General features: G+C 41.8%; 1 protein-coding gene across 3 annotated transcripts in view; it reads left to right on the top strand.

The window, feature by feature from the left end:
- ARPP21 (cAMP regulated phosphoprotein 21) overlaps window positions 1-25,674 on the top strand; it is a 151,266-nt gene that overhangs the window by 16,085 nt on the left and 109,507 nt on the right. The gene's annotated exons all lie outside the window — the stretch shown is intronic.

The raw sequence follows: 25,674 nt of genomic DNA, 5'->3' as shown, positions 1-25,674 counted from the left end.
CAATACGTATCACATAGTTAAGGAAAAGAGTAACGGAAAAAAACAAAACTACACTACCTCTAACCTGTATCTTTACTCACCATCCAACTTAGTCTGAAACAATGTCATTGATTTAAGGGACCCAGTGGTTCATACTTAAGTACAAATAGATACCCAGAGATAAGTGATTAAGGAAAAACATTTTTTTAGTAAATAGATAATGGTTTTGAGGATACTTATTTTGTGATGAGTGGAGTTTAAAGAAGAATTGTCTTTCCATTTTATTTTTCTCATGGATTCATGAGATTTGGGCTTCTAAGTGCATGTTTGATGGTACTTTTGTAATTCTTTGTAGTTAAGGTATATATTGCCTTGCTAGTCAAGTGTGTGTCCTAAGTTATCCATCGATTAGGCTGGGGAAAGGTTTATTTATACTCTGCCTTCTGTCCCACAGAGAAGAATGAACACCAAGTAAATAAACCTATTTTAGGCCCACTGGCCAACACTTATTTATGATTTCCTCATATTAAAGATGAAGTTATCAATTTGTACTAATGTTTCCCCTGAGATTGTCTTCTGGAAAACTTCAGTTAGAATTAGCCAAAGTAAGCTTTCTTGATAGATTGTTTGTCCTCAAATTGTTTTCTAGCAAGCAAACCCCAGACACCTGGAACACCCACACTCGTCGTTTGCCTGGGCTTTCCGTGTGTTCACATAGATGGCGACGGTTGCTTTTGGCAGATGTACGAGATCAAAGTGGCCTTTTTGTCCTGCTGCCCTCAGGGAGTCAGTTTCTCAGATGCAGGAAGTGGTGAGGTTAACAGTAGTTTCAGCCCTCTCCCGAAATAAAAGTTAAGTGTAGCCGGCGTAATAAACCTATTTATTAATTATTTCTCAAATGTAGTGGCTTTGTTAAAACATCTAGGCAGAGAAATTTAAGAATTATGCTTACTTTTTTGTTAATTAAATGCTTTAATTTAATTTTATTAATTAAATGCTATAATCAATATATATTTACATATAAATGTTAATTATATAATATATTTAATAAATTATGTACTATATGTATTGTATATATCACATACATGTACATGTATATAAATTTGGGATCTTGTTACAGTATGAAAAAAGTAATCTATTTTTGTGAGACGTGTGATGGGGTGACTGACCTAAGCTTGCTGCTTTTCTACTTCATTTTCCTTCTGAATTGATGTATCTCACTGCTGATGAGCAACAGCCCACTAAGAACAGGGTTACAGAACTGAGTCAGTGAAGAGAGGAAACTTGCATTTGCCCCTGCTCTCTCCCCATCAGTGCTGATAAAATGGCAAGATGGAAGTAGGAGAGAGGGTGATGAATTCATTGTTTCAACTGAGGAGTCAGAGATTTCTGTACATTTTAGGTTTTGAATCCATAGTTCTGCCCCAGTGACCAAAATGCACTATATTATCTGTCTTAGAAATGCCAGTTGGTGATCTAGTGCTAATATTTTTAACACAAAGGAGCCATTTTACTTTTTAAGTGACTCCTGTTACACAGGGAAGTGTGTGTGTAAGTAAGTAAGTAAGGTCATCTCCAGGGGAAGTCTCAGTCTGTGGTCTTCCTTTCTGTCCTGCCCAGGAGAGTTCATTCCAGAAGCAGTGGTCCTGGAACCTACACAAGCGTCAGAAATCACCTGGAGAGTTTGTTCAAATCCAGATTGCTGAACCCCACTATCTGCATTTCCAATTTAGCAGATCTAGGGTGAGGCCCACGTGTTTGCACATCTAACAAGTTTCCAGGTGATGCTGATGCTGAGGGTCTGGGTACCACAATTTGAGAACCACTGATCTAAAATAGAAAACTTTTCACTAGAATCTGGAATTTGCCTGATGTTTCATAATCTGAAATGTTAAAGGAATCCTTTAAAGTTGAAAATAAACCAACCTCAGAATAAATTTTAATTTACTCTGATTTCAAAGTTATTTTTTAAACATAACATCTTAAAGGAAGAGATGAGGATTGCAAATTCCACAAGACAGAAACAGCTTCTGTGTTGGATGATTATAAGAGGATGCAAGTTTTCCCATGAGTCATGTTCTAAGAGTCTCACATGTAGGATATAAAATCATTGGAGATGGAATAATCCCAAATTCACAGGATTGGGTATTCTAAGAATCAAGAAAAACTTTAAAATAAAAATTGGTGAGCACTAGATGTTAAAACTACAAAAACAGAAACATGTAGGTAAAGGTTTATAACAGCTTTATTTATAACTGCCCCAAACTGGAAACAACCCAAATGCGGTCCAAAAGGTGACTGGATAAAACAAGATATATCCACACAATGGAATATTACTCAGCAGTAAAAAGGCACAAGCTGCTAATACAAGAATTTGGACAGACCTCAGGGGCGTTACGCTGAGTGGAAGAGTCTAATCTCAAAACATCACAGACTTCATACCCCCATTCATGTAACATCTCACAGCAATAAAACTATGGTGACAGAGTAGGACAGGCTAGTGATTGCCTGGAGCTATGTCAGTGTTGGGGTGTGATTGTAAAGAGATGGCATGAGGAAATGTTTTGGGTGATGAAACTGTTCCGTATCCTGATGGTGGTGGTGGTTACAGATTCACAGAACTGTACAGCCTCCTGCCCCTCAACAAGTCAAATTTTTTATGTGTGAACTTTAAAGTTAAAAAAAACCTAAAATCAGAACAATACTATCTTTTATTTATACTGACTAACTGGATTTGCATGATTATATGAGGTAAAAGCATCAGTGTATTTAAATAAATAAAATGCTTTATCTCACGCAAAAGGAAAAAAATAAGATCTTTAGGAAAAGAGATCTTCGTAAATGGTGAAGGTCATTTGCTGCAGGCAGCAGTCCTAGGAAAGATTTGGAAATTGGAAAATCCTGCCTGACATAGTCCTGGCCTGTGTCCCCTCTGAGGACCCCTCTCCCGTTTCATCATTTGTGCTTTTTCTTAGAATCCTTCTCTGTAAGCTTTGTTGCCTTCAAACTGAATGTCAAGGGCAGATTCATTCTTCTCATTTGTACTAGCTGAAAAAAGACTGACAATCCTCGAACTGCCGTCCAGATACCTCCCATATGTGTGCATGAGCCCCCAGAAGTTGCCATCCATCCACAGTGATGGCTCCTCTGAGCCTTGGAGGGATACCAGTCCCATTTTGAACTAGCTCTCATTTTTAGAGACACTAATGTCTCTAAAAGTGCCTGGAAGGTCTGGGTTTGTGGAAGTGTTGGTGATTTAATACCAGCCAGGCTGTAATCAGGTCATATCAATAAGTATCTGTTGAGTGGATGCAAGTGTTTGTCTCCATGGAGGATATTTAATATATAGTGCTAAGTAGACGTGAAATACTCTTCTGAGTGCTTAACTGCATTAACTGGTTTAATCCTCACAATCATCTGTGAAGTAGGATCTCTTTTATCATTTCCATTTTCAGATAAGAAAACTGAGGCACCAAGACACTTAAGGAACTTGCTCCATCAGTGGTGGAGTCAGGCTTGGAGCCCTGGACGTCTGGCCTCAGAGTCCAAGCAGTCTCACACCTGTCCTGCTCTGATTTTTGTGGTGGTGTGTTTTTGCCTGTATTTTCTCCTTCCGGGACAGGCTGATGTTTGTGCTAATGGTGCATTTCAGTTTACTTGTGACCCACTAACCCTGAAGTCATTCATTTACTCTTGTACAGAACTGACCTACCTTGTTGGACCTACTAGTTAGGACATGCAGATTCTAAGTGCTGGAACCCAGTCACCGAGGATGCCTCTGGTTATGTGAACCTCCCAGTATGGTCACCTGTGTGGATGCCGTGGGCAGGGGGAGAGGGCGGCTGAAATGCCTGGTGACACCAGAAGCGGTGTGCTGCTTGTGTGGACGCCGACTCGTGGCCAGGCTCCACGGTACTGTGTTCTGTCTTCTGGTCAGGCCTGAGTGCTGGCTGGTTAAATCAGAAGTTTGTCTAAGAAACCTGCCCCTGGCCTGGGGAATCTCCTTTTCCAACCACCTTGGGTGAGCAGGGAAGAACTTGACTTTGGGATGCAGAGAAGCTTCCTTCTCCTCACTCATTCTCTGATTCAGTCTGTGGAGCAGACAGAGAAGAACAAGAATCCAATCCTGACCTTAGAAACACAGAAGCTTTCCTGATGTTCATTGCTAACCAGCTCCTTCTCATGGTGGACTCTGGCCCTTTTCCCACAGGAACCTTCTTTATCAGATGTGATCATCCAGTCCCAAAAGACAGCTGGGGATTGAGGTTGCACCGCCATAGGGCCGGTCCATTCCTCAAGGGAAATCTGGAAGCCTGAACTTGAGCATGGTGGTCAGGATGAGAGAACTCTTGACTCTTAGAAACAGCCCTCCCCCAGGGTTGGGGTAACACTTGTGAACCAGAGGTCATGCATCTGTTCTACAGTCACAGGGTCCTCTGTAGCTCATTGACATCTCACTTCCAAGATTTTATAGGGTCAAGTATTGGGTATGCATTTTTGTATTGTAGTGGGACATCCAAGGTGACTTTACTGGTGAAAAGTAACTGTATGTTTCTGGCTAGGGAGAGCAGAAATGGCCCTTTCTTACGAAAAAGATGTAGATAGTGTGTGGTTTGCCATCTTCTTGAATAAGGACCCGTGACTGTATATGTGGCATTGCAGTCATGCCTCGGTGAACACGTACTGAATGCACAGATGGAGGAATCTTATGAGAACCAGTGGACAGAGCAGGGGTTTCTGAGACCAACATCTGAAGAATATCAGTGCCATCTGACCTTGGGCAGGGGACCTGTCCTTTCTGAACTGCGGGTTTCTCTCCTTCCTTCCTTCCTTCCTCCTTTCCTCCCTTGCTTTTTCCCTTCCTGCCTTTCAAAACACGTACGAATGAGGTTAGTGGTAGTTAAGCTTAGAAACACTCAGTGTAAAGTGTTTCTTGTAGCGTCTGGCAACTAGGGTGACACATGGCACATGGCAGCGATTATATTTTTAGAGTATGAGTTCATGCGTCTGTGTTTCGGTTGAATTAAATATGAACAACAGGAATTTGTGACTGTTACTATCTGGGTAACAATTTTGTGATTTACTTTAAAAAAGTGATAAGGAGTTTCGGTCTCTGGTCACAAAGGGAGCCCCCAGGGTTCTCCTGGTGACACGTCAGTGAGTCTTGTGAGGAAGTAGAGTCATTCCTCCTCTGAGTTTCATTCCAGTACAGCCATAGAAGCAGGTATGTCTGTGAAATGAGGCACTTGATGTCTTTAGTGGCTGCCTTTTAGACAGGTTCTTTTGGAACTGACCCTTCTGTGGCCCCCAGAGTCTGATGTGTGTGGCTGGACATGTGCGGGCTGAATTTCGAGGGCACAGCAAATGTCATGCACGTTCTGTGTGGAGAGAGATGGAGGCCAGGCCAGTCTTCTGCAGCTGGGAAGAACAATTAGCAGCTTCGTGAATCAGGGTCTTGTTGACACAGTTGTCCAAGATAATCATTTGTTTGTTTTAACTAAGATGCTCTGTCTTCCTCAGAGGCATCAAGCCTGATATTTAAATGATAAGGTCTTTGGATCTTACAAATAATGTTTGGGTTTCACAGGAGGAATCCTGCCACGGCCTGTATTTTCTCTCGCTGACTTTGGTACTCAAGACGTGAGTTACATGTATATTTCAAATTATTTTTCAGCTACAGAAACATTATGGGATCTGTTCCAGTAACTTTGTTGATATAGACCTATTTTTAAAAATGTCTTTTATATGAACTCGCAGCCCACATACATGACTGTGTGCACAGACACACAGCCCACAAACACCTGCACACACAGGCGTGAAATACAGTTTTGCCAGATGAGTCATAGCCTTCCCAAGGGTACTGTGCTTTAATTCTTACCTGCTCTATTCTAGTGCATTTCACTGTACTCCATCCCATGCCATCTGTGTTCTCTTTACTTCCTTTAAAAAATTCAAGTTAAAACCAATGATTTGACTTTCTGATTTACTAACAAGTCACAACTTATAGTTTGAAAAACACAAATCTACATATAAATTTACTTATGATTCTATCTTCTCTCCCAGCATTTGCAGAACGGAGTGCATCTGGCATCTCCTGTCTTTGTGATCTTCAGCTCTGGGTGATCTTAATACAGTGATTCAAATATGTCACTCTTCTGAGTTAATGCCGATTAGTCCCCCTTTAAGACAATAATGACCTCTAGTCCCTCAGTAAGTGCTTATCAGTGAGTCAGATAAAGTATTTTGGAAATCATCAGTATGAGTCATTTTAAAACTATATCCAGTTTTCCCAGGAGGAGAACTTCCTGAATAAGGTGTCAGTGTATTCCTAGGGAATGTTTGCTGGTCTGAGCTGTGTGGTTTTCACGTAGCCACCGCACACAAGGTTGGGTTTTGTTCTGTTTAAGACATGTTTCAAAAATACTGTACTATGAATATAATATAAACAGTTAATGTTTTAAACAGTTAAAAAATTAATACAGCTTCCCTGGGTAAAATGATTAGAAAGCATTCACAGAAGACACGTATCTTTTTAGAAACCGTCATTAATTAATTTCCTGTGATGTTCCAGATGCTGTGGGGGTTCCTGGAGCCCCAGAGATAAGCAAGGCATAGTCCCTGTTCTGGGGGCACTAACAGCCTGACTCTCAGGTGACTTCAGGACACTATGACAAGTGCTGAAAGGGAGATGTGTGCCCTGAAGTTCAACGTTAGCACAGAGGAGGAACAGACTGTGGAGGGTGGGACAGAGCCAGGGATCTGGTGGGGAGAAGGTAGCTTCTGAGTCTCATCTTGCTGGTAATAGACAGGCTTAAAACAGTCATCCTTCGCTTGTAAAATTAGTGTCTCCCAAGGAGGAGACCTTTGGAGAACGGAGGTGGCTGGGGTGTGGCCCCGGTTGGTGGAGGGGCTTCCTGATGACGGTGAGGCCTGGATGTGTGAGATGCATGTTCGCTCTTGTAATAAAATCCTCAGAAAGCCATTCTGTGACAAGTGTCACAGGTGTGCATTGCACCATCTGCTGGCACAGGGAGAGCATGAGACACAGTGCCCAGGGCCGGGTGGAAGTTCTAGCCCTGACAAGCTTTCCTGGCATCCTTCTCGGGGTTCTCAGGTCATGGACCTTGACTTCTTTTTCTTTTTGTCTGAGTTCAACGCATGGGGTGGTTTAATAAATCATGTAAGGCATCCCTTCTAAGTTACTGAAAATTCCTTTAAATGTATGCATTTAAATGCTTCTTTTCAGTTTCTCAAGCAGAACACGGGGGAGGGGGCTCGTCTGTTCACACGCTGAGCGATGAGCAAGGTGATCTGTAGCACTGTAAAGGAGGGGCCGGCCACCAGGGGACCACTCACGCGCCCCCACCTTTGTTTGTTCTTGACTTCAGCTTCTTATTCTGGTCTAATCCTTCCAAGTGTGAGCAGTGGGACTCTGCCTCCTACGTACATACCCGAAGTGCACCTGCCCACTTTTAACCCTGCTCCTCTGCCCTTCAAACCACCCTGGCCTCTGGCTACTGCCCGTGCACTCCTGTCTGATCTGTGCTGCCCCGTCACTGGAGAAGGGCCTGGCTCTCAGGGAGGCTGTGAGGAGGTTGCTCCCAACTCTTCAGTGTGTATAACAACTTAAGATAATGACAGACTTTATTCTTAAAGTTCACGATGTGGCAAATAATTGCCAGACTCAAAAGGAGAACGATTCATTCTTAAGGGAGGACTGGGAATGAATATTCCCTTTCTTACTGGGAGTGTACCACTCCCTTCATCTCTTTGGATGAGAGGTCGTTTTTTTCAAATCATGGATTTGTCTATTCTGTTATCCTTGGAACGGAGTGAACTACCTAGTGAGGCTTCATCTGGAATTCATTGCTTAGCATACTTAGCAGATTGTAAATTTCTTGAAGGCAGGTGCTGGACCATATCAGTCTTGGTACCGCCGACAATTCCTAGTAGACTGGCTCTCACCTAGTAGAAGCTGAGTAAATAACTTCATCGATCTCGATCGCATTGACAGATTACACACATGGTCACACACACATGGATTGTCTGGGCAATTAAATTGGGACTCTCCAAGACACTAAATATTTTACTTAGACCTATTTAAATACACATCTTCTCAGCCTTGTAAAGCATCAAATACAGAATACGACTTAATTTTCTCTTATTGATTCATTGCCATAGTATGAAAATCAGTTATTGAGAGTGATTGAGCTGTGTTCGTGATAATGATTCTTGCTGTTAAAGCCTCACAGACAGACAGCCGCGTGCGCACACACACACAGCCTGTCCACAAACAGAAGTGGTGAAGGATGCCACACAAAGAGGGAAAGAGAGAAAGTGACGCTGTGGGTCCTCGCTGATAAAGTTGACAGAATGCGGCTCAGCCTCGAGGACCATGAAAAAGCGTTGGCTGCTGTTGGGATTGTTTAGGCTGCTCCTTGATTAGACTCTTCGAAGGGCTCATGTCCCTTCTCTCCATGGAGTCACACAGGGAAAATCAGAACATTATCCATTTCCTATGGCTAGCTATAAAATTTTCAATATCAACAATATTCAATTCTAAGTGAACTTATGAGGTCCTGCCTATTCCCTGAAAGAGTAGTTTAGACAGACAACAGTAATGAATGTTTCCTGGGGTAAAAGTGAGGCATGGTCCGTGCCTTTTAACATGTTGTGTCACCTTGAGCAATCTTCTTGGCCCCACTGAGTCTCAGTTACCCGTCTGTCTAATGGAAACTGTGACAGTTAGTTATTAGTGATTGTGAGGGAGAAATGAGATAACTTGTAGAAGCTGCTTACCATTGCATAGGCATTAACTAGTATGTTATCGTGATGTGTTTAATGCTCACTGTGTATCAGGCATGGTGTTAGCTGCTGGTGGTTTTGACGTTACACTTGGGAATGTCACTTTCAGAGGTGCGTGCAAGTAGACGTGTGTTACCTCTGAGGTTAGAGGACTGTGTAACCTAATAGTGGCCTCTGAGAGTTGGAGGTAAAAAATAGGATGAGATTTTGTTTAGAGATGAGAATTCACAACTTTGGGGAGAGTCGTGGATTGTTTTCTAACTGTCCAGAATTAAGAATGTGTCCACGTAAGAATCGGGCACTCAGAACTACAGATTGACATACAAATACATACAGTATGTACACATTTTGGCACCTTTATAAATATTGCAACATTTGAATCGGTAGTGAGGTGTCTGGGGTCAGAGAAGAGGATTTGGAGGACCTAGTAAGGGTTTTAAGCCAACCAGTGATTCAAAACCCATACCCTGGGCTGTCTTACCGCAGCAGTGTGACTTGAACCTTCCAGAGGGAAATCCTGATGTGTGGCAGACAGGGTCCCAGGAGGCGACCTCTGAGTCAGAGTTCAGTGTGCGGGATGTTTACTAAGGAGAGTTCTTGGGACCAACACCAGTGTGCAGGGAAGGGAGCGGAAGTGGATAGAGGGAGAGAGAAACCGCAGTTCAAACCAAAGGATGAGATGAATTGCGGGGGTGCTCTACAGCTGGAACGGCCTTGAAAGTCATGCTAGGGTTAAGGTGGCCAGGGTTAGGACAGTCCCAGCTCAGGTGCTTATTGGATATGGACCGTCACAGTGGAGTGTGTGGCACTGGGTGACTCAGACCCTGCAGCTGACGTGCAACGTTACCCCTCACTAGGCGGCAAGTTGGGGTGGGGGCGTGCAGCTCAGTGGTAGAGCATATGCTTAGCATGCAGAAAGTCCTGGGTTCAGTCCTCAGTACCTCATTAAAATAAATAAATAAACCTAATTACCCCTCCCCCCAAAATCAACAAACAAAAAAAGAAGCAACAAGTCCTTCCTTGAAGAAGGTTTTATGTCTACAACCAAGGTTGATCAGAAAGATAAAGTCAACACCATGATGCCCCAGAACAAGTATGTTTTAATGCCTACCCCAGTCGCGTAAAAATTGTTTCACATCACTCCTCGAGAGAAAAGCCTTAACTAGATGTGGGTCAGGTTTTTCAAAAAAGCCTTGGTTCTAAGAGGTTTCTCTCCCATTTTCCCTAGAAATAATTTTCAATCACCTACAAATCAGTATCTCCCATCAGGACTGAAGCCCAGTTTTGGTGCATAGAATTTCTATCTGATATTATGGCATTATTTTATCCCAGAGAAAATGTTATATATTAACATCTTTATTTTGGAAATCTTCAAAACAGGCACAGAAAACTAAAGATAATTGAGTCCCAAACCCCCACATATGCCTTCATGTCTGCATTTGCCCTTCTCCTTCTGGAAGGATTTTTAACAGCACAAAGCAGAACCTCCCTTGTTCATTTGAGACAGATCCGGATGAGCGTGTCCTCAGAGTAGGGTGAGATTTCACAATGTTTGAAGTCACAAATGTCTCTTAATAGCACTGACGTGAGCACAGTTGAAGTTGTCAGATCCTTGGTTCTGGGAAGCGCCGTGCTTACCGCCCCCCAGATCTTCAAAGTAGCACCGGGCCATCCATCCACTCACATTTCCACTGTCCTGGTTCCACAGCAAGGCTAGGGGAATGAGATTTGGATCTGAAATGCGTGCTGACGCCTGAGGCTGTCTCAGTGTCCGTGGCACCCAAGAAGGCCACGCCGAGAGTCACAGGCCAAGAAAGGTGCAGGACATTGAACTCATGTGCTTCGTTGTCATAATTATGTTGTGGTTCGGGGCCTCCTCGAAATTAGTGGACCTGCCAACCTCCTGTACCCTCTGTAAATACTTCAGTCCTGTGTAAAACCAAAATCAAAATTTCTGTTTGGGAAAGGAGTATCGTAGGGAAATTCTGCAGAGACTGTCTAGTGCAATATTGGCTGTCGGGTTAGAGCCCTGTGACTGGAGCACCCGAATCTTTTCTGATTCCTTTGCAAGTTCAAGTCCCCAGGTGGGTCTGCCAGGGTATTCAGGATGAGGTCCCAGCCCTGAGGCTGTGCTTTGTGGGGAGAGCTCTGTCCTGGGCAGAACAGCCCTGTCTCGCCTGGGAGTGAGTCAGCAGTCCACCCCACCCCCTCCTCCCACCGCAGATCCAGCAGGAATTTGTTGGTTGTTTGGCCCCAGAGCAGGTGGGGGGGGGGGTTGTGGCGGTTGCATTTCCTCTTTGAGGTGGGGGCTCAGCTGTTTCCTTGGTCACGCGCCCCTCCTAAGTGCTTGGAGGAGGCAGGAGGCCAAGAATACAGCTGAGACTTGAGATGCTGCCAACTCTGGGCAGCTGCTACTCTGTTCTCTGAGCTGGAACTGACTCCAGCCTGCAGTGTGGCCTGATCTGGCTTTGGGGGAGGGGCCCCGGAGGAGTGTCACTTACACGTTCAGAGTGACTTGACCCACCTGCTATTTGTGTGTCTACGTGTGCACATGTGTGTGTGTGCTTGTGGCTTAATTTAAGTGACACTTGTCTGACATGCAAATTAGATGAAGAAATTTAGGTCAGTGGAAAAAAACCAGACTTTCACTCTTTAGGGGTGGGGGTCAATGGATTTGCAGATTTTAAAGGAATTATTTTAAAAGATGAAGCTGAGGGTACCATCCAGATTCAAGAATGTAGGCATTTAATACAAGCACGTTTTGGTTTATATTTTTGTCTCTATCTGTGCACAAAAGCACAGGAAGGGACATTGGACCCAGAGCAAGAAGAACTGAGTCCTGGTTGCTGTTTGACCTTTACAAAGATAGATACATTATTCTGGACTCTATCATTGTTTTTGGCCTAAACTTTCTATTGATTTGTTTAATATGCTCACTGAAGGCAATAAATCTCTCTGATCAAAGTATGAGAGTTTGGAGAAGCAAAACAGCTAAATAAGTGGAAAGTTTGGGACAAAAGGCTAAAAAGTCAATTTTTTAAAAATCCCCAAATCAAAATGTATACTTAGCGTACACACAGACACACATTTCTAAGGCTCTATTTCTACTTAGCAGTAGTTGATGGGTCTTTAAAATGGCTTCCCATAGAGTTGTTTTATGTAATGTAAACATATCCATTGGAGGTAAGAGATCATATCAAACATTCAGGATTTTGTTATTTACTATATTTGAGAAACAAACATCGCATGAGTTCATGAACCTACCCTCCTATTTAAAAGCATTGCTGTGGACAAAGAGCCACTTTTAATGAACTCTACCCAGTTTTTTAAACAATTAATACAAGTTCCTCCTCAAGTCTGGGTCCTCCAGAGGGCAGGGCTGGATTCTAGTCATCTTTGCACCCCTGTTCCTATAAAGGTGCTTGTTAAAAGTATGTAAAACAAATGAAAAGGTATTCAGTGTATGCTGTTCATTAGTTTCGCAAGGAAATGTGATGATAATGATGTTTGTGGTCACAGTTTTAAAAATTGCCAGATCCTTGCTCTCAGTGTCACAGCTCAAAGGAGCTTTGCCCACCTTGTCTTCCCAGACCCTGAGCTGCAACCTGCCTCTCCAAGACCAGCGGCTGCAGTCAGGAACTGTTTCAAAGTGACAGACCTACAGATGGCTGCTCAGTAAAAGGGACCATAGCTGGTGTAGATGGGGAAAAAATGATTACAGGTGTCACCAGGCACCTTCCCTGAACCCAAACCTACAAAGAAGGGAATCACATTTCTTTTAATGAAGTTACAGGGTCTCCCCACAAATGGTTAAACTTTTTGGTTGATTCCTTGAAAGTAAGCTTAGAACACAATATTCAAGTCAATGGCTCCATATAAAAATATCCTTGAATTCTTAAGAAATTTTAGTCCAGTCTGACTTATAATTGTTCTTGACTTTGGTTTTAATGCACTTGAGTTGTTTTGATTTTGATATTTATCCCGAAAATAAAACATATTTTATGGTCATTTAAACATTTATCTGACTAATTTTGAGATTGTTACGGCATTATTAAAGTAGTTCATACAGTTGTGTTAAATAGTTTGGTTTGTGTGTGAGGTATTTTTCTTTAGTTTTATCTTGGATGTTTATTTAATACACGGAATTTCGTAGATTTAATTCCTCTTATTACACATCCGATTGGATGTACTTATTCTCTGCTTTTGGTCTTACTAACAATGCCATGCGTTGTCTTTGTATTCACGTTTTCTGATTGAACGGGTAGTTTCACTGCAACAACAGACGTGCTTGGTGCTGCCACTAACACTGAGAGTAGCCTATCAACTCGTTCAGTATTTTTTTATCTCTTCTAAATCTTTAAGGATGCTTTTTCCGCGTGTTAAACCGAAGTAGGTTCATTGGAGAAGATTTAGAAAGACTAGGGTAAGCAAGCACCCTCAACTGTCCCGTGGTTCCCTCCCAGGAATGGCCACGGGCATCACGCTGGCAGGCTTTGAGCGTTTATTACCGGGCGTGTGGTGATGGTTATTCTCACTCATTTCAAAGTGTTGTGGTTAAAGTTGAAGTCCTGGGACCCGTCTGTCAGAATGAACTCTGGCCCCATCTTTTCCTAGAATGAAATCTTAGCTCTGATATTTAATGTCTCTGTGGCTCAGTTTCCTCTCCTTTAAAATAGGACATTTAAGAGTTAATCCTTTTATCCTATATTATTTTAATCAAAATAATGTCAAACGCAAAGTATCCAATAAATGTATTGGAATTCTTTTAATTCGACTTTGTTTACGTTAGCTTGTAACTTTATTTTGATGTAAAGTTTACTTCTATCATAGTAAAAGTAGTTTTGTTTCCCAGTGTGATTTATGGCAGTGATAATGATAATGGAGTAATAATTGCTAGTTTGGAAGTGTGATCTCAGCAGTTTTGCATTATGACTAGGACTATAATCTCTTGATTTGTTGAATTTGTGTATTCAATCATTAATTCACTAAATAAGTGCTTTATCAAATCATGACTGAACACCAGGTGTTTCAGTACAATAAAAATAAAGAGAGTCCTGGTTTTTAAAGAGGTTATGTGAGAGATAAGTAACTTACAGATTCTTCCAGAAGATGCAAGAATCTTTTTTTTTTTTTTTAGTGTCTCTTGGAAGCTGGGTTCTCTTTGCTTTACTTCTTCATAGGTTTTGGAGAGGTGCTGGATTAAAAGAAGAGAAAGAAGCAATGTTAGATTTTTTTTATAGTTAATTAAAAGAAAGTGTAATCTAACCTGAAATGGAGCTTAAATTGCACAAAACCTTAATTTATAGTGAAAATTTGAAGGGTATGTATACAGCAGCACTCCAAAACAACACATTCTGGAAGCTAGCAAGCGAGTAGTGGTTTTGACAGCATGTATATTCTTGAGTAGACACTGATTTTTAAAAGGCAGACCTGTATACAACAGGATTGCGGCCTTGGTTACACTTAGTTGTGACTGGAGCATCCCTGTACCATCTCTGAATTCGTTTTTATCCATTTGAGGGGAGGAGTAGTCTTAAATATACAAGTGCTCATTTCTGCCTGAGCATATCTACACTAAAAAAAAGAGAAAAAAGATGAGACCCTCAAAACCATTTTTAGGGGGAAAGCTGTGAGTATCTAATAAATGTTGTGTTTATTGCATTCTTCATATATATCCGAGATGTGAGTGAGTGTGTGTCTATCTGTGCATATGAACGTGTATCTTTAAAGAGCTTGTATTAAGACGGTAAATAGGCCATGGTAAATACAATATCAACAGCTTATTACTGCTGGCCAGAAAACAAACTTTTACTCTAGTGTTTATTTCAAGAAAAGGCTGCAGTTATCTTTCAAAATCCACTAGGAGACCTTCCCTCAAAGTTTAGCTATAATGGTTTAAGGAGAATGAAAAACAACAGAAAAAAAATTTCTCCTAATACGCACATACAACTTCTGAAAAAAGAAAGTATTTGAAAGTGCTACATCATAAACATTTTAAGAGAAAGCTTCCTACGTTTTCCACTAGCTTTTTTTCTTCTTCTTCTTCTTTTTTTTTTTTTTTAAGGTAGGGAGGTAATTAGGTTTACTGATTTGGAGGCACTGGGGATTGAACCCAGGGCCTCATGCATGCTAGGGATGCACTCTACCACTGAGTACCCTCCCCGGACACAAAATCAGCCATAAAGCCCAGGCCCCTCAACCAGGTTGTATCTAGAGAAAGTCAGGTGATAAAGCAGGTCTTGCTTTCTAACCAGAGCATTTTTTAAACAAAATTCTTCCAAAATTGGCTGACCAAATTCATGTATAAATGATACAGCAAACGAGGAGTATCTAGATAGGCAGCTATTCTTTTTGGTTTTTGAGTGTCTCCTGCAATTTGGCTCCTTGGGGAGCCAGTGGAGGGAACAGGCAGTGTTTTCTGTTCCTGTGTCACTCTCACCTCTCTCCTTCCGGAGTCTCTGAAGCTGGGAAGAAATTTCAGCTTGACCTGAAATTGGCGTCTGGGGCACGTCTGAGCCCTCCATAGAAGTGGTCAGGCCACAGAGTTTCCAGAAGGAATGCTCCCAGAATTAAGAATGTCCTGTCAGGTTATAAGGGTAGCTTTGGACCAGAGGGGATTTCAAAGACATGGGACTGTACAAATTACACATGTGTTCTGTCTGCCTCTCTCTCGCTCTGTACACACACATACACAGACACTCGCGCGCGTCTTAAATCTTAATATTTAAATGAGGATACTAACAATGCCTTGTAAGGCTAAAAGTAGTCACTCATGTTAACATGCTTAAACTGTTGGTTCTTATAGATTCAAATTACTTTTCTTATTATGTACGTGACTTTTGAGGCAACGGGATCCAGTCATGTTCTTTGAACTTTTTTTTTCTTCAGTGAAATTGGATAATTGTTTGACATGCAGAACGTGTTATTCTGTATCCCATACTTCAACAAATACAAGAGAATGCCCTTCCTGTTACTGTTACTGTTTATCTGTAACAATGAACCATCTTGTCTCTGCTTAGATGTTAGTGATGATGAGTGAATGACTCTTTCTGTCCTCCTACCTGTAAATCTATATGTGAAAATTAAAGCTTGTTTCAGGCTTCATCATGGGTTCTTCCAAATATTCCATGTTCTACTTTCACATGTTAATTTTGCATGTTTTTTTCTGAGAGTTGGGCTGGCTTGCCTGCCTGCCTCCCCTTCCTCCCTCCTTTAAGTATCATTATGAGTAAAGAAAAGTTATGATTTTTCCCCACTATATAATTTTCCTCATGTTTACCACTTAGACTTTTTATTAAGGAGATCGTACCTACCAAAAAAGCTTCACTTCTGAGCGTGCCTTGCTATATATCATGAATGCAACTAACGGCTTCTCCTCTCTTATCTGTGTTTACAGTCTTGAAGGTAGCACAGATAAGCCAGAAACTCAAAAAAGCTCCGTGTTGCACATTACATAAGATTGACAGATATTTCATTTCCATGTATATCCAGTCATCAACCTGATTCTTTCCCAAATAATTTCAGCCTGGCCATTTCTGTATGTGTAGCTTGGATGCACAATCTTGCAAACTTTTAACACCTGCATCACTTACATTTCTGTTCTTTGATTCAAGCCCAGATTTCCAGCCCCCATTCTAGGGATCAAGTTGGTTGTTCTACTTTGTCGCAAGGATACTACATCCCATTTGATTTTTAAGTTCAAGGCTGTACATTAGAGACATCAAAGCTGCATGCATAAGCTTCATGCCTTTCTTCCTAAAATCTGTTTGCCCTGGTCCAGCCACACTTTCCTTTTTTGAAGTCTCTGAAAATTGTGTGCTTCAAGACTGGTTTGTTCCAATCTTATGACACATATACAAATCTAATAGCCCCTTTCTGACCCTTAGCTTAAGAATTATAGAATCCATGAACAGAATGACCCCAAAGCTCCAACTTCGCCTTCAGGAATCCTTAAGGAATTCTTGCACCCAGCTTACCCCTTTTCTTTCAGTATTCATGTGACCATTCAGCCCTGGGACCCCAGGCCAGCATCTCCCATCACCTAAGTTGAATTCTTGCACCCAGCTTACCCCTTTTCTTTCAGTATTCATGTGACCATTCAGCCCTGGGACCCCAGGCCAGCATCTCCCATCACCTAAGTTGAGACTGACCATGTATCTCCTGAATTCCATCAATAATTTCTGCCACTTCCTTTATATAGAATGGTTTGATAACCTACTTCTTCCATTTTTTTCCCCCACATCAGGTAACTCTAGCTGACTCTTAACAATTCACAGAGCTTACAGCCGCTCATAGTTTTATAAGATTATCAAAATGCATTAGACATTTAAAAACATAGAGAATTATGAAAAGCAAACCCCCACTTTCCTCAACTCGGGTTTCTCAGGATTGAAGGGTCTTGCTGGAAAGTTCGAACAGGAAGCATCCAAAGAGAAGAGTCCATCAAAGTAGAAGGCATTCACCTGCCAGATGCTGTAGTCTGGAATGCAGCTAACTCTTTAACTGTCTCTTAAGTAAGAATGTTTCATTTAAAAAAAAAAATGAGCCTTGAGGTCAGGCTTGGGGTAGGGAGATGGGGGAGACATCATCGTGTCTGCCAAGCTTTTGAGGTAGGGAGTGGTCATGTGATTGCAACTCTGATGTTGAATGGCAGCCCCTTTCTTTCAAGTGACCAATCGCACCTCCCTTTGGGTTCTGTGGCAAGCAGGGCATGTGGGGTCTGATCAGCATGGCCACAGATGGCCCAGCCCTGGAGGGGCGCCCAGCACAAACAGGCACGCACGCTTTCATATGTCTTAAGTAGGAAATTACCTTCCGGCTAAGCCCTGGGACACATGGCAAAAAAAAAACAACTAAAAAACAGATTCTGCTCCACCAACGAGTTACAAGTTTCCTGAAAATGTTTCCTTCCTAGAAATAGATCCATTTCTCCTTCCAGCACATTGGGAGGCCTTGCGTTCTTGTGTGTGTGCGAAACTGTCTACAGTGCAGGAGACGCTGGCCCGCGGTCCAGGGAACTGAGGGTCAGTCTTCTGCCCACGTTCATCATCTGGAAGACTTTAGAACATTTACGTTTAAAGTGGGATCCCTTGGTGGCTTAAAATAAAGGCTTAGAGACACCGTCTTGCATATTGGCTTTCATTTACTAGACATTTGCTCTCCCTGAGGCCCCGTTAAGTCCTCTCTCTGGAGACTTGTAGCTCCATTCACTCCCAGTCCGCTCCCCTCCTCTTCCAGGAAAGGAGGCATCACGTGAGACGTGGTTTCCCACCTCTTTCTATAGCACTTGTGGTCCGAACCCTTTTCCCGCCTGAGTTCACACGTGTCCTGTCGTGGTTTTGTTGGTACTTACTCCCCTGCGTCTATGGTTCAAATAGACTTTCTAGAGATTTCATTGTGGTGAGGAGAAATTCCGATGCAGTGTTGCTAGCCGTTAAAACCGAAAACACTCCGATGTCAAATGAACTCATTTATCCTACATGTCGAGTGCATCTTCTCACAGGAAGTCTGAGGAGAGGAGGAATTACTTATCGAACACTTAACGTTCTTACCTCGTAAACATGTTGATCTCAGCACAGTGGCTTTTTCGTGTTCATGACTGCATTTGCCGGGGCATCGATACGTAATTTTGGGTAGCACTATCCTAGGCAGGATGGAGAAAGAGGAAAAACAAAAACAGGGGAAAGAAAGAGTCCTGCTTTCAAGAAGGGGCCGATTCCACCCACAGGATGAAGGTAGAACATCCTCTTCTTTGTGGTTCGAACACTGGGGCACCTGTGTGGGTGGCACGTCACCCTGAGAAGGGCAGTGACACAGGTGAGACCCCCGATGAAGTGAGCGCTGGAAATGGGATGGGAGGGACTCGATATAATAACTGAAAACCTGGAGTTTGAAAGGAAAGAGAGGCACTACTTCTATATATATATTTTTTTTAGCCTGGAAATGTGAGCAAGGCCTCGTGGTCTGGCCAGTTTAATTGTGACAAATCATACATTTGATTGATACCACAGATTTTTTTCGGGAAAGTTATGAAACTACCAACGACCTGAAGAAACTGACCTCCATGTCCATCTTCAGTTCAGGGGCTCAACTCTTTCCTTTTATCGTTAATGAGAACGTCTGTCCATTGTCCATTTTCTGGTAATTACATCTACTAGTTCCCTTAAGATGGCGTTCAAATTAACTTTTGCAAACAGAAGACTCTGAAGAACCCATAAAGTCCCAGGTTGGCAGCGGTGTGTATTGTGTGTAGTGTGTGTCCTCTGGGTTGCAGTGCTTTGCTCCCAAACCCCTTTGTCTGTTGAATTCCCTAATAGGGCTCCGCTAGGGGCAGGGTAGGGTAGCTCCGCCAGGGGCAAGCACCATCTCTTTCGTTTCTCTAGTATCCTCTCCAAAACGCCATGCCGCTGTCGGTGCTCACTGGGTCAGCTGGGGCTTTCTCTCTGGATGGATGGGCCCCCCATCATGGATACCATGGAGCTCACACAGGCCCAAGCCCTCTTGAGACTCACCTGTCCACAAGCACGTCATGGTTTTGCACATTGACCTTTTAGTGGCTGTTGGGTGTTTTCCCGTAACATTGCCTTGTTGGTTAATAGGGCTCCGAATGTTTAGATGCCTTGGCTCTTGGGTGGAGAAAGCCAAAAAATGGTCCAGCGACCAAGCCAGCACCGGTTAGAATCCAGGTGGCATTCAGAGCCCCCTTTCATTAACTGAGTCAGCAAGTCCTCCTGTGTGTCAGGCCCTATTCTCAGCCCTGGAGTTAGTACAGAGGTAGAGCACACAGGCAAAAATCTCTTGTGTAGCTTATGTCATGGGGTGGGGAGGGTGATTATTACAGCTTGGCTCAAATATTGAGTCTTTTAAAGAGCGACTCATCTGAGTTTCTCAGACCTGCAGAGTTCAGTGAGTGAAGGCGCCAACAGCCAGCTGACCTAACACAAAAGAGACCAGCTAAGTAGACAACGGGATGCCTTCCCCACCACAGGTAGCAACAACGAATAGTGCCTTGGACGTGAGGATAAAATACAGTAATCTATGGAAACTGCTCAGTCCAGAATCCGCCGTGTGGAAGTAAAACAATAAACACAGGTATTGGTGTGGTAGTTAAATCTGGTAGAAGAGCTCGCTATCCGTTTTAGCGCATAACTGTAGCCCAGAGCCAGGAGCATACCTAACATGCCCTTTGTTCCCGAGGCTCCTGACATTCTCTGGCTCCACTGGGGATGCAGCAGGCGTGCACCTCTGGTAAATCTCTCTCTCCTGCCGCTCCCCGCCTTGTGGGTGGAGAGCTCTCCTCCTGTAGTCATAGACCCTCAGGCCTGCATTTTGACTTTTTATTTTTGGAAGCACCCTAATTCCTTTGCTCCCCTGGAAGACCTTTCCATTCTTCTGCTGTCATAGGGGGTGGAGGGAGGCAGAGCTGAGGTCAAGGGTGGGTCATTTAAACTTCGATTATTTTTGATTAGGTTTAGGAATGATGTCAGGTTAGCAATCAATCTGAAAAGGTGACATTAAGGCACAAAATATTCATATGCGAAGGCACCAAATGGTACCCATTAACCTAAGGAAAAATGAAGACATGATGGCAACGGAAACCTCTTATTTTTGCTAATTTATGTAAGGAAAGAACATGAATTTTATCACCATTTCAAAAATCAGAGTAACAATTTGTCAATCTATCTTTGCTTTCACTCATTTTCTCTAAATGTCTCCTCCCTTCTTTCCTGCAAGAAAGATTTTAATAGCACAAACATTTAGCTCACGCTCTGGCACCCAGAAATGCGTCACATTTAAGTTTCATTGTTTTGGGAATGACACATGCTTCTTTCACTTCTTGTAGGAATAAAGGAGAAAAGCGTGCATGACAGATATGCTGAATAAAATTAATATTTCTCTCCACTCTTTTTTTGGAAGTCCCTCTTCTCTTCATGATGAATTTTTTTAATCATTTTGAATTCTTTAAGCCAGAGTTGAAAATATGCATTTTTTGATAAATCCTTGTTCCATTACAAGGTGTCTCCAATATATATAACTGCACATAAATAATGGGTTATTTTCTTGGCATCCAGATCTTGCAAAAAAGGACATTTTAAAATATTGTATTGAACAGAATTGAACTGAATTTAGAATTCAGACGTTCTAACAGCAATGAGATTAATAATGTTCAAGCCAAAATATTTCACGTGATCACCCCCCCGCTTCCCTGAAATAGTGTTGTTTGTCCCAGGAGATCATAGTACAGTGATACCGAGGGAAATATTTAGGGTCAGTGTGCAACTTGGTGGGATTCCTTGGAAGATCTAACTGCTTAGGAACATGGGTGTTTGAACAAAGATGAGATCATTATCAACAAGATCCCAGCAGGGCTCTTTACATTCCTGGAAAATTTGTTTTAGTTATGCTTGGAATGAAAAGGCAACTTCCCAAGTCTGAGATTCTGGCTTTTTCCTTGAAGATTAGGGAGACACTCATTTCTAAATGTTACATGTGTTCTGGCACCAGAAGTTTCTAATGGATTATTCCACATTAAAAAAAAAATTATAACGCCTTCCTGCATACCCTGGGCGCACTCTATTTGGGAATCATGCAGACATGTGATTTCCTGCATGGCCTCTGCAAAGACGGGTCCTGCGAGTTGTAGAAGTGGAAGGAGGAAACTGGCCAGATGGCTCGCAGGTAACTGGAGGTCATTCTGAGAACTGTGGCTTATGGACTTTGAGGAGTTTCAAAGAGCAAGGCTGAGCATGATGTCCAGAAACCCACGTGTCTATATGATATTAGGGATAAAATCGAGGAAGAAACACACATTCCATTATCAGACAAACTGTTCACGCCATTTTTATGCAGTATTTTCTGGTTCACGGGAGAGGGAAGAGATAGTGGTCTAGGGGGAAACAGTGTGTGGGCGTCTCTGGCAATATCCCAAGAATTAATTGCACAGATTAGCTGAGCCCGGTCTGTATTTCTAATAGGGCCCTCAGTCACTGGAGGAACACAGGGTTTTAAGAAGAGCTCTGATCCCTAGTCAAAATGACAGTGTTTTTGAGCCAGCTCTGCCGCTACATGGTTGTGGATTTGTCCAAGTTGATGGGTTTGGTATCAGCTAGACAAGCCGATTTCAGGGCTCTTTGCAGGGCTGTGGTCCTGAGTACTTGCACTTATTTTCTAAGTTTGCACCTGGCTGGAGGTTTATGATGCCACCTTGTATGTGAATACTCATGCCTAGACGCTTAGTAGAATGAGGCAGGAAACATAAGATGCCAATTAGCCTTGCATGGGTTTTGAAAGTTGAGGCTATTTTAAAATCCTGGGACTAGTCCTGGTAGTCACATGGTCAAACCCAAACAACCCTTGGTGCTGTCTCGGTCTTGGATTGCTTTCTCACGTGGCGGCAGGACCATTGGCCCTGCTCTCTGTGGCATTTATTTTAGTCAGAGAATTCTCCTTATCTGCAATAAAAAAAATATGCAAAATACTGAGTCAGTGATGTGATGGAGCTACAGATCCGCTGCTCCGTTCCCTCCAGCTCACTCACCCGGATGACCGACAGCCTGATGTTTGGATTGCATGAACACGTGCCCAGAGTTGTCTTTTTCAGTTAGAAGTGGTTTCTGTTACCATTTGTGGATGACGACACACTGGCCACACGTGTACTGATTCTGGCAGAGGTGCAGCGGAAGATTCTCTGAACATCATCACACCCTAATCTTCTGTTCTTGCAACATAAACAGTGGATGGTTAAATAATAAACTTTGCTAAAGACTAGACTGCTGAGATGAGAAGGGAAACCTATTTGAGTCAAGTACAAACAGAGGCAGGTTACATCCGCCAAACTTGTCTTTACACGTACGTGTTATCAGTACATCAGAAGCAGTTTTGTAAGGTAGAATGCTGGTTCCTCCTCCTGTACTGTCATTTTCTGCTTTTGATCTGCTTGTGTGTCTGTTGATTTGTTTACTTTTGTTTTATATCATATTCAAGAAGAAAAAAGGGTTTTCTTAAAGTTTATTTGACAAAATATACATAATATTTATTTTTAGCCATTCTTAAGTGTACAGTACTAAGGCATTAAATACATTCACACTGTTGTGTAACCATTACATCTATACTCAGAACTTTTTCACCATTGCCAACGAAATTCTATACCAATTAAATGATAACTGCTTTCTTCCTCACCTCCAGCTCCTGGTGGCCTCCCTTCTATTTCTGTCCCTATGAATTTGCCTTTTCTAAGTAGCTCACGTAAGCGGACTCATACAATATCTGTTCTTCTGTATGTGTGGCTTATTTAACTAAGAATGTTTTCAAGGTCCATCCACGTTGTAACATGCATTGGAATTCCATTCCTTTTTCAGGCTGACTAATACTTCATTGTATGCGTGCACCACTTTTTGTTTATCCAGTCATCTGTTGCTGGATATCTTTGGCAATTATAAACAATGCCACCATGAATGTGGGGGTACAAGTATGTGTTCTAGTCTGTGCTTTTGATTGTTTTTGGATATACATCTAGGAGTTGAATTACTGGGTCACATGGTAGTTCTGTGTTTAAAAGATAGGTTATGTTTTTTCCTCTAATGCTAACTTTCAGGACAACACCAAGCAAAGCCAATTCCTTGTTCTCTGAATATGTTTTAAGCATTTGAAAATAGCTACTTTGTCCTCCATGAGTCTTCTTGTCTAAACTAAAAGTTCCAACTGATGCAACTGTTTTTTAGAACCCAAAGGTAAGATCTTACATCAATCCTGGCTACGTTTCACTTTATTACTTCACTCAGTTAGTTCACCTCCACATCTGTGGGGATATCCAGATATTTACTATGGAATCCAGTACATTAGTCAGCTCTCCCAAGTTCCCGTCTTCCTTCCTTTGAAATACACTAAGAAAGTATTTAAGAATAATAAAAGCAGAAGTCGTCTTTATTTTGCAGTTGATGAATAATGAGAAAGAGGATACTGAAGATAAACATGTAGCTCCATTAGGAATATTAAACTTTCATTTTGTTTTATATTTTTGGAAAAAAGTATTTCCTGTTTTTAGATTGTGTTAGAACATCCTTGCACATAATGGAGATTCAGTAAAGACTCAGTATAAAAATGAAGAATTGAAACATTGGCCTTTCTCCTTCAGATGTTTTTATTGAGACCAGACCTGTGTTATTTTTAATGGCACTTGTGATGATTGTGGGGCTGTTCTTGTCTCTAAAGCTTCAACATCAGTTATTTCCATTACTGAAAGTCTGCTCAGTGTTGATCTGGGTTATGTTTGTGTCGAGTTTCCTATAATTAAGGAAGAAAACATGATATTCTACCTATGAGCTACTGTATGTTTATAAACTGCCCAGCTATCAAAGTTCAAATAAGAATATTCATGTAAAATAACTTGTGTCCCTAAAACCCTTGCATGAAAATTCCTTTTCCTAAATATCTTCCTAGGTTCTTCCTCCAAAACAGTTGTCCGGTTATTTTGGCATTTGCATGGGTGGTTCATGAATCTTACAGAATGCCTGTGCCTTGAATTGACCAAAAAGAGTTCAAGTAAAAGGGTAGAGCTCCTGGTTGAGTGTTTCTTATACATGTATTGAAAGAGAAAGTAAACTTATAGGGAAATTTCTTACTGATTTGTTTGTTTTTTTGTTTGTTTGTTTCCTGGGGAAAATTTCAAGCTTACTGAAGAATTAGTCTGTACACTCTATTCAGGTTGTGGTTGCTCTTATTTCTGAAAGGATTACATTTCAATTACATTTCTTCTCTCTTCTCTCTTTTTTGGGAGGATCTTCAAACTTACTTTTACATGTCTAAAATATTTTTTAAAACTTTAACAGAATAGGATGTGTTTCTGGTTTTTAAGGGGTGGCAGCATTTAAATACCTCATGCAGCAAATTGATGTATCACTTAATATCACTTCCTTTCCAGTGGGTACGTTTGCAGTGCTGTGACCAGCTAGAAAAGAAGAAGGAACAGTGCTTAAGGGAGAAACATTTCGATTTTTCAAATAAGTAACTCTTGATTGAGCATCATAAAGAACCAACACTGATTTGGGATAAGATCAGTCATCCTCTGCTCATTTTTAGTAGAAGGACTGTGATGAAAGTGACTCAGTGACCCTCCCAGGTTGCTGACAGAATTTAACTCTAATGTCCCATTTTACATATCCTCAAAGAACTAAATCACTGCTGGAATTTGAATCAAATCCCGACCTTTCTTTCCTCATATGACAGCCTACTGATTCCTGTATGTAACACAGAGACACACACACCCACGAATAGGACATGCCTATTTTATTGGTGGAAATGAAAGACAGAATATTAAGTATTTTGCACTGTGCCTGTCTCCTCTCTCCCTCTCTTTCTCATCCCCACGAACCCGCAGTTGCTACTATTTTCAACTCTAAAATCAGCCCCCCAAATAAGAAACAAATATAATGTGAAATGGTCATTATCTTACTCATTTTCCTGATTGTAAATAACTAACAGCAGTGTTGATCAATTCCCTGTAGCTTGCAGATTGACTGCCTTTGCTCAATATCACCCCCTAAATTACAGTTAAAATACTATTTCCTCTGAAAGAACTGCAGTAACTTTTCCTTTGTGCGTTTTTATAGAGTCTCCTCTTTCCCCCTGGCCCTACCCCTCCAACTCTAACAATTGACACTCGGCCAGAATATCTATTAACCAATTGTTGGATAAAATATATTTGTGGAGAATAGTTTTGCTGCTTTGTGGAACATGGGAGAAATTGGAACAAATGAAGATTATATGGCAGTGGGAGAATCAGTTTCATTTGGGGAACAGAAAGCTGGAGTCCAGTTGATTCCCTGGCACTGCTTTCTCAGCAAAGAGAACAATTTTAATCAGTTACAAAAATATTTGTGATCCATATGTTCC

Source organism: Camelus dromedarius, chromosome 17 (genome assembly GCF_036321535.1).
Source record: "Camelus dromedarius isolate mCamDro1 chromosome 17, mCamDro1.pat, whole genome shotgun sequence".
Classification (NCBI taxonomy): domain Eukaryota; kingdom Metazoa; phylum Chordata; class Mammalia; order Artiodactyla; family Camelidae; genus Camelus; species Camelus dromedarius.
Note: the sequence above shows the minus strand (reverse complement) of the source record. Positions and strands in the feature narration are given on the sequence as shown.